We start from the raw sequence: 14,064 nt of genomic DNA, 5'->3' as shown, positions 1-14,064 counted from the left end.
CGCACGATTATGATCGACTTAATGTTTGCATTATACTTGTGTTACTTTTACGCGATCGTGACAAACAGTCGGAAATTTTAAGTCCCGTTCAGAATAGGTTGCAAATACCTAGTTGCGAGTTGCGAAGAATGGCAACTATTAGTTACTCCCTAAATTTCTTGGAGTGAAATTTTCACTCGAGAAGTAGAGTAACTACCGATTCACTCGAGTTAGAGTGACTTTTCATTCGTATAAAGTGATTTCTTCCACTTTATCATGGAGTGAATTATATACTTTTTATTTTGGAGTGAATGTTTTTACGTGACACGCAAAATCCGTTTGATATAATATCCAAAGAAAATGTTTCAAAATATGTATGTACAGGTAATATAAACCTTATGCACCGACGAGATATACTACAAAGACTAATGGCCTTACGGGATTTAGCGTACCAGAGAAATTTCCCTGATGAGGCACCCGGGCGAAAGAGACCGTCTCGCATTTAATAAAATTTAATGGGAACTAATACTTTTCAATCCTTTTCTTCGGATCAGAAAGATTCAAAATTCAGACATATTCAAAATGTCAATACTTTTTAATACGTTTCAATTCGACATTTTATACAGGGAAGCAGGACAAAAGGAATGGGATACGGGCAACGATACATCATGCGTCTCCAGTATCGAAAATCGAATACCGATTAATACCATACATCATGATGTATGATATTAATCGGTATTCGATACTAATTTACTCTTTCATTGCTCTATAAGAAAAGGAAAAATTGATACGAATCGTTCATTTATCCGCGTTAATTTTTTTTTTATTATATATAAGTGGTCCATGGGACGATTAAATATTCGAATACATGTTGCCGTATCAAAGTCTCCTGTATAATAAACGATTTGACACGTCTGGAGACGCATGATGTATCGTTACCCGCATCCCATTCCCTTCGTCCTGCTTCCCTGTATAAAATGTCGAATTAAAACGTATTAAAAAGTATTGACATTTTGAATATGTCTGAATTCTGAATCTTTCTGATCCGAAGAAAAGGATTGAAAAGTATTAGTTCCCATTAAATTTTATTAAATGCGAGACGGTCTCTTTCGCCCGGGTGCCTCATCAGGGAAATTTCTCTGGTACACTAAATCCCGTAAGGCCATCAGTCTTTGTAGTATATCTCGTCGGTGCATAAGGTTTATATTACCTGTACATACATATTTTGAAACATTTTCTTTGGATATTATATCAAACGGATTTTGCGTGTCACGTAATATCCTTCGGACTACACGGACATTGTTATTTTGATCATTTTGATTTCTTTGGTATTTATTGAATTATCCAAAACATGCAACTGCCATGTTGAACGACTCAATTGTCGTGTGAAATGTTTCGATTTTCACAAATTCATATAAAATTTTTCATTTTTCACTGATTTACAGAAGTCTTTCACTTTTTATTAGTTTACGCTAGGGAAAAAATTCATGATCGCTGCCCCGAGCAGCTGCAACGCTTTTCGGATCATTTATGTCGGCGCGCTTTTACTCCTCAGATTTCTGTCATTAATAACTCGATAATTATTGGGAATCTCGTAAAATGATATGGGACTTTAATGTTTGTCTGAACCCAATCTACCCTCACACTTCGGGTTGGCAACTAATTACCAGACACTTCGTGTGATCTTCGTGATATTAATACACAATGTCAATTCTTTTTTTTTTGCACATGTTAACATGTTAATTCATGTTATAAATGCGTAACAACGTGCGAGACCGTGTTTGTCAAGTACGCTATTATGGTTGTAGCACGGACATAAACTGCCTAAAAATGGATGTAGCACGGACTGCCACCACATACAGGTTTTACCGCCGAAACCTGAAAGTAGATGTAGAATCGTAGTTCTCCTCTCAAAATGGATGCAGATGGTGCCCTTTCCCAGTGCGGAAAGTTGGTGTCGTTCGATCGTTTATCAGATATTGCAGCAAAAAGCGGAAGAAGACTCCTTTGAAGGTAAGAACGCTTCGCTAATGCTTAATGCTCGATAATGCATCGGGCAATATATAATTTTCTAAAGAAAGAAAGAGAGGTTTACAATTTGTACGATATTTTAAAATCGCTCGTGAGGATCGTATAAAATTTTATTTTATTTCCCTTGGTTTGTTATTGGAAGATTATTAAAGATGTCATTAAATATGTAAAAATTGGTCGAAACGACAAACATGTATATGGCGATAGCAATGGTATTAGGTGCTTCCGAAATGTCCAGAGTTGGGTCGAGTTGAGTTAGTTTCACTATAGTATATGTAACGGATGACCTTTAGTCAGACTAAAATAAACATAAAAAATATTGTTGGCCTTTATTTGAATCTTATTTGAATTGAATTGATGAACATTATTTTAATTTATGGCTTCTTGAAAAAGACAAAATCTGCGTTCATATAGTTGGACGAATTTCTTCCGAATTTGAGAGTTAAGATGATTTCTCTTCTAAATTTGAATTGACCAACCAACGTGTTAAAATATTCCAAGTGCAAATTTTAATCAAATTTGTGACGAGTATATCGCGATATATATCGCGAGAGAATAATTAAGAATTTGAAAAGAACCTATGGGGAGAACTCTATCGGCTACTAAATAGTTGTTCACATTTTTCTATGATAATAATTATTCTCTCTCGCTTTCTAGCATACGATATTTGCGCAATGACTTATGCGCAGATCAATCATACAATTTTTCGTACACCGACCTTTTGTCAATATCGTCCAATATGCGTATATATTCTGTAAGCGCATGCGCGTAGATGTACAATGTTAAGGCGCGAATGTTTCGCGCGTTTCGTTCAGTTCAGTACTTGGTGTGCTACTGAACAGTTGCTCCAGAACGATCATTCCAGCTGGTTGCTATCATTCCAGAAGTAACGATGACCTGGGCAATCGACGATGACGATTCAACTGCCGCAAGCGAACATTCCTGCCACGGTAGCCCAGCTGCAAGCCGCCTCGAATTTTTCACAACGCATCGTCCAATTGGTATGTCAACAACAGGTTTATCAATATTTGTTAAATTATTGGAACAGACTTTACATCTTCTTTGTTTCCACATGTGTTTTCTCGCACAATTAGGGGCTGAAGCAAAACCCTTTAAGAGAAATTCGATTGATTTGATCGTGAGTCTATATCTTCGAAACCGTAAAGCGTATGGAAAATCTTTCGGACAAGCATTTGTAGCATTTGATGTTTTCTATAATTGTCCATTTAGATGTTTACAGATACATACATTTTTTAAGCTATCTTTATCATTCACTATCATTTCTGTGAATCTTCAGACTTTTAGGAGGCGTAACATTAAAAAGAATGTTACGCTGAATTCAATAACATGTAACATTGTTAGATTTCGAAATCGCACATTTCGCAAATGCAAGCGTCGCGCTACAGATATATGTTGCGTCCAGCTATTCATCATCCTTGATACCGCAAAGCAAAGGAACAATTATGAATACCGCGGATAACATGTAAATTTTAAACTTATAATAGGTATTAAAATTTGCAGTGAATTAACATCAGAACTCTCTTCAGTTCAATCATGGATAAACTTTTCGAATTAATCTTAAAGTTCTTTTGTACAGAATTTCAGTCATTTTCTGCAATTAGTATCAGAAATACATCTATTCCCACGTTTATGAAATCCGTCTTATTATATTATATAAAAAATATATTTTGTTCGAAAATGTTAATATATACATGTATATAATCATAGAGATATAATCATATATAGATATAAGTATTTTTATATCTCGGAAAGTAAGAGCTTCCCTGTCACGTCGTGAATCGTGAATGTATATGTGTTAGTCCTTTTTGAGGTCAATAGATTTAACTAATTTACCTCGGGATGGACTGGTTTGTGTGAATTATATTTTAAATCGGAATGAAGAAGGATATTTAGAATTTAATCTGAGGAGACGAATGTTTAAATATCGAATCTTTAATTTTTACCTTTTTACAGTTGAGAGTCAATTGATCAGAGTGTTAAGAATGTTTTTTCTGTGTGTGGACATGTTTTAAGAAATTGAGTTGTGAAATGATTTTATGATAATGAGTCCGTGAAATGATTTAATGCAAAAATGAGTCGCTCCACTGGTTTGCGCGCCTTTTATAGGCATGTGGTGAGATACCCCCGTGCGAGTTCTTATCACCTTATTAGTAGTAGGGGAAAGATGTTTCTCATGACATAAGAATGATAATCAATAATCGTGGTCATGGTATTTATTATCTATCCATTGTTCTTTTAATCTTCTCCGATGAAGAAGCATTCGGCATCGTATTTATTACGTCTAGACTGAGGATCAAGTGACCAAAATATCCGATCTAAACGTTATTGTTGAATTAATTTTATGATCGAATTTAGAAATGTTGTTTAAAGTTAGGTGGACGTAACACCTTCCCCCTTAAGTCATACGTGGTGAGTTAACAATGAAACCATGTATGAGCGCAATGAATGAAAATGATCGAAAACTAAAATTATTTGGTGTATCCGCTTATTCGTTTTCTTTCTTTTATTTTTGTAAGGTGATAATTGAAATACAATCTATGTCAAGAATATGTAGTGATTTTATAGTTATTATATGGTGATTACATAGTGATTATATCGTTATTATATATAAGATATAAGACATGATATATATATATATTTTTTTTTAATATCTTCTGTATACTTTTATTTCGCCCTCTAGTGCTAGTAAGTCGGGATCTAATATAAATTCCTCTATGCATTCGCAGCATTGTCTGGCGGCACTATTTCGTTTCATAATTATTTTGTTACATTGATGGCATTTGTAAGCTATGGTTCGGTTTAATAAGGCTACAATGTGTAGGGTATGTTTAGTTTCGAATAGTTTGTAGTATTCCGGTTGTCCTTGTTGAATGTAACATTCTTCGCACAGTTTTGTTTTCGGATGTCCTCTATATATATATATTTTTTTTTCTGCATTATTGACCTGTTTTATGCATACGCTCGCTATTAGTAAAGCATATGTGGCGATATGCTCTATCGGGAGGATCCCATCGATAGGGCCATAATATTCGTTAAAGTCTTTATTTTCTTGCCCAGCTGGGATCTTCATGATCTAATATTTAAGAAATTGTAAATTTAATTCAACTAATTTTGAGAAAAGAACATGTGCATACTATAATGTGAATGTATTTCTGCCTGAACTATATGTCTTGTGAATGGTCTTTTAATTCCCTTTTTGGAAATGGAATGCTTTCTCCTTCTGATTTTTCTGAGTTACGTGTTGTCATACGTTTTACCTCAGGTTCTGGTTTCTCAATCATTGAGCCTGTTCGTGGTGAATTTTTCAGTGGTCTTGTCAGCATTTAAATTAACTTTTCCTGGTTTATATATTATTTCATAATTATATTCAGCTAATTTAATTCTCCATCTTACTAAACGTGAACTCGGGTCTTTTACTTTATTTAACCAAGTCAATGGTTTATGATCAGTTATCAAAATGAATTTTTTTCCATAAAGATAAGGTCGAAAATGTTGTACAACATATATTATTGCTAACAATTCCTTTTCTATCGTTGAATAATTTTTCTCTGCGTCATTTAATACTCGTAAGGCATAACTTATTGGTCGATCTTTTCCTATTTGTCCCTGACTTAAAACCGCACCTATTGCTGTTCCTGACGCGTCTGTTGTTAAAAGGAAAGGTTTGATAAAATCAGGATATTGCAATACTGGTTCTTGACAAAGAGCGTTTTTTAATAATTCAAATGAATTTTATTTCTTTTCTTTCCATTTGTATTCAACTTCTTTTTTTAACAGATTGGTTAATGGTTTAGCGATTTTTGAAAATCCTTCTATAAATCTTCGATAGTACCCCGCTAGACCAAGAAATTGTTTAATATTTTGTGGAACTGGAAAGTTTTTAACGGCTTCCACTTTTGTTGGGTTTGGGCGAACCCCTTCTTTTCCAATTATATGTCCTAAGTAAGTTACTTCTTTTCTTAGAAATTGGCATTTTTCTGGTTGTAATTTTAAATTTGCTTTTCGTAACTGATCAATTATTTTTTCGGATTTTATCGCATGCTCAGTTAAAGAGCTTGAATATAAAACAATATCATCTAGGTATACGAAAACTTCATTTCCCTGCATTCCGCTTAATATTAGATCCATTAATCTTTGAAAAGTTGCCGGTGCATTATTTAAACCAAAAGTTAAAAAGTTAAAAAAGTAAACCAAAAATTCGGTCGAACTCGTAATGACCATGTGGGGTCGAAAAAGCAGTTTTATGACTATCATTTGGATGCATGCGTATTTGGTTGGTGAAAACCTGAGGCCAGGTCAAATACCGAAAAATATTTTGCTCCTCCTAATTGGTCAAGTATCTCTGTTATGTTTGAAAGAGGATATGCGTCGCCTGTCGTCTTGTCGTTTAGCTTACGGAAATCTAACACCATCCTCCAGCGTTTATGCCTTTTTAGGTACTATCCACACTGGCGTATTATATGGTGAATCAGATGGTTTTATAATTTTTTGATCCAATGGTTTATCTATTTGTTTATTTATTTCCTTTTTTTGTATTATTGGGAATCGATATTGTTTTGTATTTATTGGTGCTTCATCTGTTGTTAGTATTCGCTGTTGTAGAACATTTGTATTTCCTACATTTTCTTCGGGTACATGAAAACAATCGGCACCCTTTTCAATTAGTCTTTCGACGTGTTCTCGCTCTTCGCTATTAAAATGTTTTAGATTTAGTAATTCAATTATTTTATTCTTTCTAGTGTCATGTTGTATATGGTAATCTTTAATTTTTACCTTTTTACAGTTGAGAGTCAATTGATCAGAGTGTTAAGAATGTTTTTTCTGTGTGTTGACACGTTTTAAGAAATTGAGTTGTGAAATGATTTTATGATAATGAGTCCGTGAAATGATTTGATGCAAAAATGAGTCGCTCCACTGGTTTGCGTGTCGCTTTTTATAAGCAGGTGGTGAGATATCTCCGCGCGAGTTCTTATCACCTTATTAGTAGTAGGGAAAAGATGTTTCTCATGACATAAGAGTGATAATCAATAATCGTGGTCATGGTATTTATTATCTGTCTATTGTTTTTTTAATCTTCTCCGATGAAGAAGCATTCGGTGTCGTATTTATTATGTCTAGACTGAGGATCAAGTGGCCAAAATATCCGATCTAAACGTTATTGTTGAATTAATTTTATGATTGAATTTAGAAATGTTGTTTAAAGTTACGTGGACGTAACATCCCGAAGCATGTTCAAGTAACTTCTTTTTATGCTTAAAATGGATTTGGAATATATTAAGCTACAACTCAAGTAGCTATTTGAAATATCTTGTATATATTATACATAAGTGATACTTTAATTATTAATTGTTCGGAGTACCTCGTTTTGCTTTGTTACTATTTTATCGGTACTAATTTATCGGTAATCTACAGCAGTCTCGTAATTATTCGATAATTCATTAATTACTCGATAATTCATAGAAATCACATATTCATATAAAACACATATTACATTAGACACATACAAAATACATATTACATTAAACAATTATAAATCATGGATAATATATAAAAAATATATATTTTATTATTGTTTTACATTGTGTGCAGCACAATAATAACTTTGATATTATATTATGTAATCTTGCAGTATGAATATGCACATTTTTATTTTCATTTATATTTAATAATAGTTGCACAATATCTAAATTATCTTTTTCAATATATCCTAGTAGTTACGATATGCATTAGAAGTTTGTAAAAGTTTATCGAATTGTCGATGATTGTTGACTCGAAAAATTAGTCATTTTATAAATGTTGAATCAAGCAATTACTTAAAAGATGGCGGAAAGTAGTGGATAACGGTGACTGATACTTTTATTGAACATGGCATTACCTCGTTTTGCTTTGTTACTATTAACTATACTACCAGGTCTGTAAATATGAAACCGGAATTTGCCCATAGATGGCCCTAGCTATTAATGTAGTTACCGTCAAACCTCGTCATCGGCGCCACTTCCATTTGTTGACATTTGACAAAGATTTTCAACTCACAATAATACAAGTTTCATAGAACAGCATAGTTTGTAATAGCGTTGAACATGTCGAATTTTGTGCCTGGAAGCTACGATTTGCGGACAGCATTGATTTTCTGTTACCATTTGAAGAAAACCCTGGCGAAAATATTTCTACAAGAAACTGCGTGAATTGGAATACTTTCAAAGAAAGTAAGAAATTATTTCAGACTCTGTAAGAATTCGAAAAACTGCGTTTCTATGAAATTCTTTATTCATTGCCTGAGCAATGATGCCTGAGCTAATTATGCAATTTCTTTCTTTTCTCTACACATTTATCTTAAAATATTGAAATGTTCCTAGAAATAAAAAATGAAGAGTGGTAAATATGGAGAAAAGGGTTGATTCCGCGTATTGATGCAGTGTACAGAAAAGAAGTTACGTTAAGTTCTAGTGGATTCTAACACAACTACGTAAATTTCAAACAATTTCCTTCTTAATACCGTAAAAATGACATTAACTTTGCGCTTCGGCCGCCTTTTGAGACGTGTTGTGGCGTATTAGAATTTCAATCGAGCTTCACTTGATTGCTCCATGCCTCAATTAAAATTGACATCTGAGTTGATCGGGATAAAAAGGATGTAAGGGAATTTAGAATAAGATAAATATTTATCGCTTTCTTATCTTGGTATTGAATAATAATTATTTTATTCGTCAATATTGCATACACGGATACAAGGCTCTTCTTTTCGTTTCTACCGACGTTTTCAGAAAGTAATGAATCGTATGCAAATCTAATTCGGTCGTCTTGAATGACGAGAATAAACGAAGCAACTTTGTAGATAAAATACGTAATATAGGGGGTGAGCTAATTTTGTTTAAACTCTGTTAAAACTTCATTATGCGAAACAAACGTTCGAGCAACAGCGTGTCTGCTTTGTGAAATTTTTCGTCTATGAAAAGTTTGCCGTGAGAAGTAATATCCAGTCAATTTGCGTTCATTATGAGAAAAAGTAACTGCGAATTCCACCTCATAATAATTAATTGCATTAATTGTCTTGAAAAATTTCCCTATGACGATATTGCGCATAACATTTTCTCGCCGTGCGCTCGTATATAATATGTACAATTAATTTGTAATTAACTGATTTAAACGACTAAATGCCTTCGTCGGACCTCTCGAGGGAGCGGATTGCGATCTCGCGCTATCAAATCGACGCACTCCGAGAATTTGCGTCAGTTTCAGGTTGTTATAACAAAGCCGACCACTACAAACGCGCTTCGCAGTTCGCAATCAACTGTAGCCGCGATCGCGCCAGGACGGAACGATCAATTTTTTTAGCGACACGATAACAATAAACACCCGTGATTGTGAAAACAAGTATGCGTTAACCCCAAATGAATTCCAATAAAAGACGGTCATCTAGAGGAGTCTTGACAACACCCCTCCCCCTCCATAGTCGGATGTATTATTTATACAGTAAATTTCCCGTATTAGCGGATTAATTTTTCGCGTTTTAGTGCAGCTCGTAAATATTAAATGAAGCATTTCTAAAATTAATAATTCATAAGTTTATTCGCGAGAGAGAGAGAGAGAGAGAGAGAGGGGGGAAGACGCAAGTATACATACGTATATAATACTAATGTACAATGTATTTTATTACTATTTAATGTTGGTTATGTTTCATTGTGCGTAATTTATGCAAAGCGCGACTTCTCCTCTGCCGGAAGCACGCGCGTATATTCCGAAAATCAACGAAGAGCTGTCGCGAATTCCGATTCAAACCCACGCGAACGCCGCGTTCGAGCCAATTCGACAAATCGATTCTGAAACGTGAGATAGAGGCGGTAGCAAGTGGAATCGCGCGAATTTGAAGTCTCATATTCGCATGTAACTCACGCCGAGCCCGGTGGCGACGAGCGGCCGCGATCGGGACAAAGCGAAGAGTATATTACAATTTAATTGCAGGAACAAAAAGGTGATACCTCGTGCTCCTCTGCGGTACAATAGAAAAAAGCTACACTGCAATTTGCCTCATTTATCTGTTATCCAATAAACTCGGACACACGAGTGTAATTAAACGCAAACTCGCAGCTACCGACAATGTTGCTGTTTCCTGACGAGTCACAAAGACGAGACGGATCAATAGGTGTGGGATGGGGGGGAGAAAGGGCGGAAGAGAAAAAGAGGATGCTGGAAAACGATGAAACCCTCTGTTTTTTCATTGTAATTTAACAGTCCCGGCAGTCATTCCGCGAAAGCCCGAGTTTAAAAATAATTATCCGAGTTTAAAAATACCAGACACTGGCGTGGTATATGATAGAACAATTGACCGTGCGTCGAATGAGAATCCGTCCTCTGATATTATATCGTTTTAGCAAGCGCGAAGTATTCCATTTTGCAGCATTTTCAGGAGATGTAAATATCGAATATCACTATAATGCGTTTATATCTCAATTACGAGGGTCGTTCGATAAGTAAGATAAATTTCCGCGAGATGGAGCCACAATTAATTTTGTAATATATGGCCAGGAAATAACACTCTTCGAACTGTCTCATATCAAGTTTCAGCCAAAAGCGACGCTTAGTTTACGCGTGGCAGACATTTGAAATGAGCGTGGCAGCGGTTCACCATGACAACGTTCCGGCTCACATCTTCACAGTCGCAAAGGCAAAATTGCACGAATTAAGATTCGAATTGTTGCCCCATCCATCCTATTCTCCTGATTTGGCCCCTTGTAATCCTGATTTGGCCCTTGTTCTTTTTATTCCTAAACCTCCAGATCTGGCTCGGGGGAAGAAATTTTCGTCCAATGAGAAGGAAGGCCATCGCTACTGTGAATGTGTATTTTCAAGGCCTCGAGACTTCCTATTTTTCTGAAGGAATAAAAAAATTGGAACACCGTTGGACTAAGTGTATAAAGCTCCAAGAAGACTGTGTTGATAAGTGAAAAGGAATTTTTCGGGAAATGGGTGATTTTGTTGCTTTTTTACCTGAATTTATCGAACGACCCTTGTACAATTTTCACAAATTCTCACGGCACGCGCGACCGCTTCATTTGCGATTCACTCGCACGGCTCTGTGCTCCGCTATTATTAAATCCCTCTAATGAGTATGTACTATCGCATGAACCCTTTGCGCTTTCTATTACCGCGCAAATTCTTCATCGAGAGGATAGAGAGAGAGAATATACCGTGCATAGATTACATGCGATAGAAACAGGAAAGGAGGGGAGTTTAGAAGATAGAGAAAATCGCAAAGAGAAAGCTCCTTGATAATTGCTGATATTTTTATGATATTTTCACAGTCGAAGATATTAGATCGAGTTTCGATCATAATTAAGGTAAACCGAATTACGCCACTGACCCGAATTACGCCACCTTAGCTTATTCTATGCGTGTAACAAAACAAGCGGCTGATTACTCTGCTATCAATAACTATCTGGAAAGTATTAATTGGGACTCTGCACTATCCTCCTTATCGGTTGACGAATCTGTTGATCTTACTATATATATCATTCCCACATCAGGAGTGCCGCAAGGGTCTCATCTTGGTCCTCTACTTTTTTAACCTTTTCGTCAACGACATTAATGTTTTTAAGAACTGTGACTTTTTTTATATACTGACGACTTCAAAATATATAGATGTATTGACAGCCATGATGATGCACTCTTTCTTCAGCAAGATAGCTCCGCTAAAGTAAGTATGAAAAGTATAAAGTAAATATGAAAATATAATGTGATTTTCCGTAAAAACCAATTTCAAAAACCTATATCAAAGATCTATCACTTTTGACTATTTTCGACTGAATTTGCTTCTAAATGATTACTAACCCATGAAGTGATATTGTACCTTATACGAGGGTCGTCCGACAAGTTAGGTAAAAAAGCAATAAAATCACCCATTTTCTGAAAAATTCCTCTTCACTTATCAACACAGTCTTCTTGGAGCTTTATACACTTAGTCTAATGGTGTTCCAATCTTTTTATTCCTTCAGAAAAATAGGAAGTCTCGAAGCCTTGAAAATACACATTCACAGTAGCGATGGCCTTCTCATTGGACGAAAATTTCTTCCCCCGAGCCAGATCTGGAGGTTTAGGAATAAAAAGAAGTTACAAGGGGCCAAATCAGGAGAATAGGGTGGATGGGGCAACAATTCGAATCTTAATTCGTGTAATTTTGCTTTTGCGACTGTGAAGGTGTGAGCCGGAACGTTGTCATGGTGAACCGCTGCCACGCTCATTTCAAATGTCTGCCACGCGTAAACTAAGCGTCGCTTTTGGCTGAAACTTGATATGAGACAGTTCGAAGAGTGTTACTTCCTGGCCATATATTACAAAGTTAATTGTGGCTCCATTGTGGCTCCATTGTGGCTCTCGCGGAAATTTATCGTATTTATCGAACGTAATATGATAAAATAAAATATTTTTGGGTAGTAATATAAAGTGTTTTAGTTTTGTACGATTAAAATATAATAAAAGATGATAAAAAGGTATAATATTATAAAATTATATGGCTTTTATATAATATAATATAAAGTGGCGTTATTTGGTACAATCAGTGGCGTAAATTGGGATCTACAATTTCAGTGGGCGTAATTCGAGACATTTGCAGTTCACACTTAATTCTTTTATATAAATAAATAATCTTGTTTATATCAAATTTGTATGTGTGTTTTCGCTAATTTATAATAATAATTTTTAATAAGATCCATAGTCTTATCTAACAGCACTTTACTTTTAGAAAAATAAATTCTCAAAAATTAGTCTTTGCTTAACGTGGCGTAATACGCTTACCTTACAAATGAAAGAAAAAAAGAACAGATATCAGGATATATCTCATCGATCGTCCTATGCGCGTCGAACTGCGACGAGCGATTGAAACGATTCCACGGAATGTTTGACACTAAAAGACCAAAACTCACGTTGCGCGTATCGATGAAAATTGTCTCGGCTGGAGGTACATGCAATTAGTGATTCCCTTTCACGGCCGTGGATTGAAATATTCGAGGCTTCTTAAAGGCAAAGGAAAGAAGCGCCTTTACAGGTGCGCGAACGATCGCTGCGTACAATTGAATGGCGAGAGAGCCGAATGAAGCGTTTAAAAAATGCTCGCGTACCTGACGACCTCGCCGATCCTGTGATTTCCATGGTTGCCTTTGTATCACGTAACGAATGAGTTCGTCGCACCCATTAGCCCAGATAAGTCGTCAATCGGTTCTGCGACACGCGTCGCCACGCGACCTCTGCAAAACTAATTCTACTTCCTGGCACTCGAGCTTTCTCGTCCTCTTATCTTCGGGTGTATCGTTCGATGTCTTATTCAGGTTTCCCCATAGCAACTGTGAGAGTTCCATTCAACTAGAATCTTCTTAGCTTCGCATGTCACCCTAGGTGTTCGCTCACCACGCGGGTTGTATATCAAGTGGACGTGCGAATGCAGAAAATTGCAAACCTTCGAAAGATCGAGGCACTTTTTGCCGCGGTTCATTCAGGCAATTCTCCCCACATCGCATTTGTTTTTGTAATTATAATACACATACATCGTCACATACACACATGTAACGCTGGTGGCGAACGTGTTAATTTGAGCGATCGATTTCGTTTGAGGGATTATACTAGATTAGTGCATACGAAATGATCAGATTTTGCGTATGTCCAGTATGTTGTGCAATATTGTGTAAAGTTTTGCTACAAAATGCAGTCTTCGTAAGTATACAAAACCTATTTTGTTCAGGCATTTACTTACCCATAATTTTTACTTATAAATTATGCAAGATGAGTACCAGTGAAATGCATATTGTGATACTCAATATAAATTTAAACTTGGAAATAGAGTGCGGCGAGTTACTTCCAATAAGTATCTTCTAGAATAGGGTTTCCTAACCTTTTTTGTATTTCGCAGCTCTAAAAATTTATTAATGAACCTTCGCATCCTCTACAAAAAAAAATTATTCGTATCGTATGTTTAAAAATTAGTTGTTAGGGTTTTAAGGTAAGGTATACGTACAGATACGTAAAAAATATATAAGTTTAATA

Source organism: Harpegnathos saltator, unplaced genomic scaffold, assembly GCF_003227715.2.
Source record: "Harpegnathos saltator strain DR-91 unplaced genomic scaffold, Hsal_v8.6 scaffold91, whole genome shotgun sequence".
NCBI classification, from domain to species: Eukaryota; Metazoa; Arthropoda; class Insecta; order Hymenoptera; family Formicidae; genus Harpegnathos; species Harpegnathos saltator.
This window is presented reverse-complemented; position numbering follows the sequence as displayed.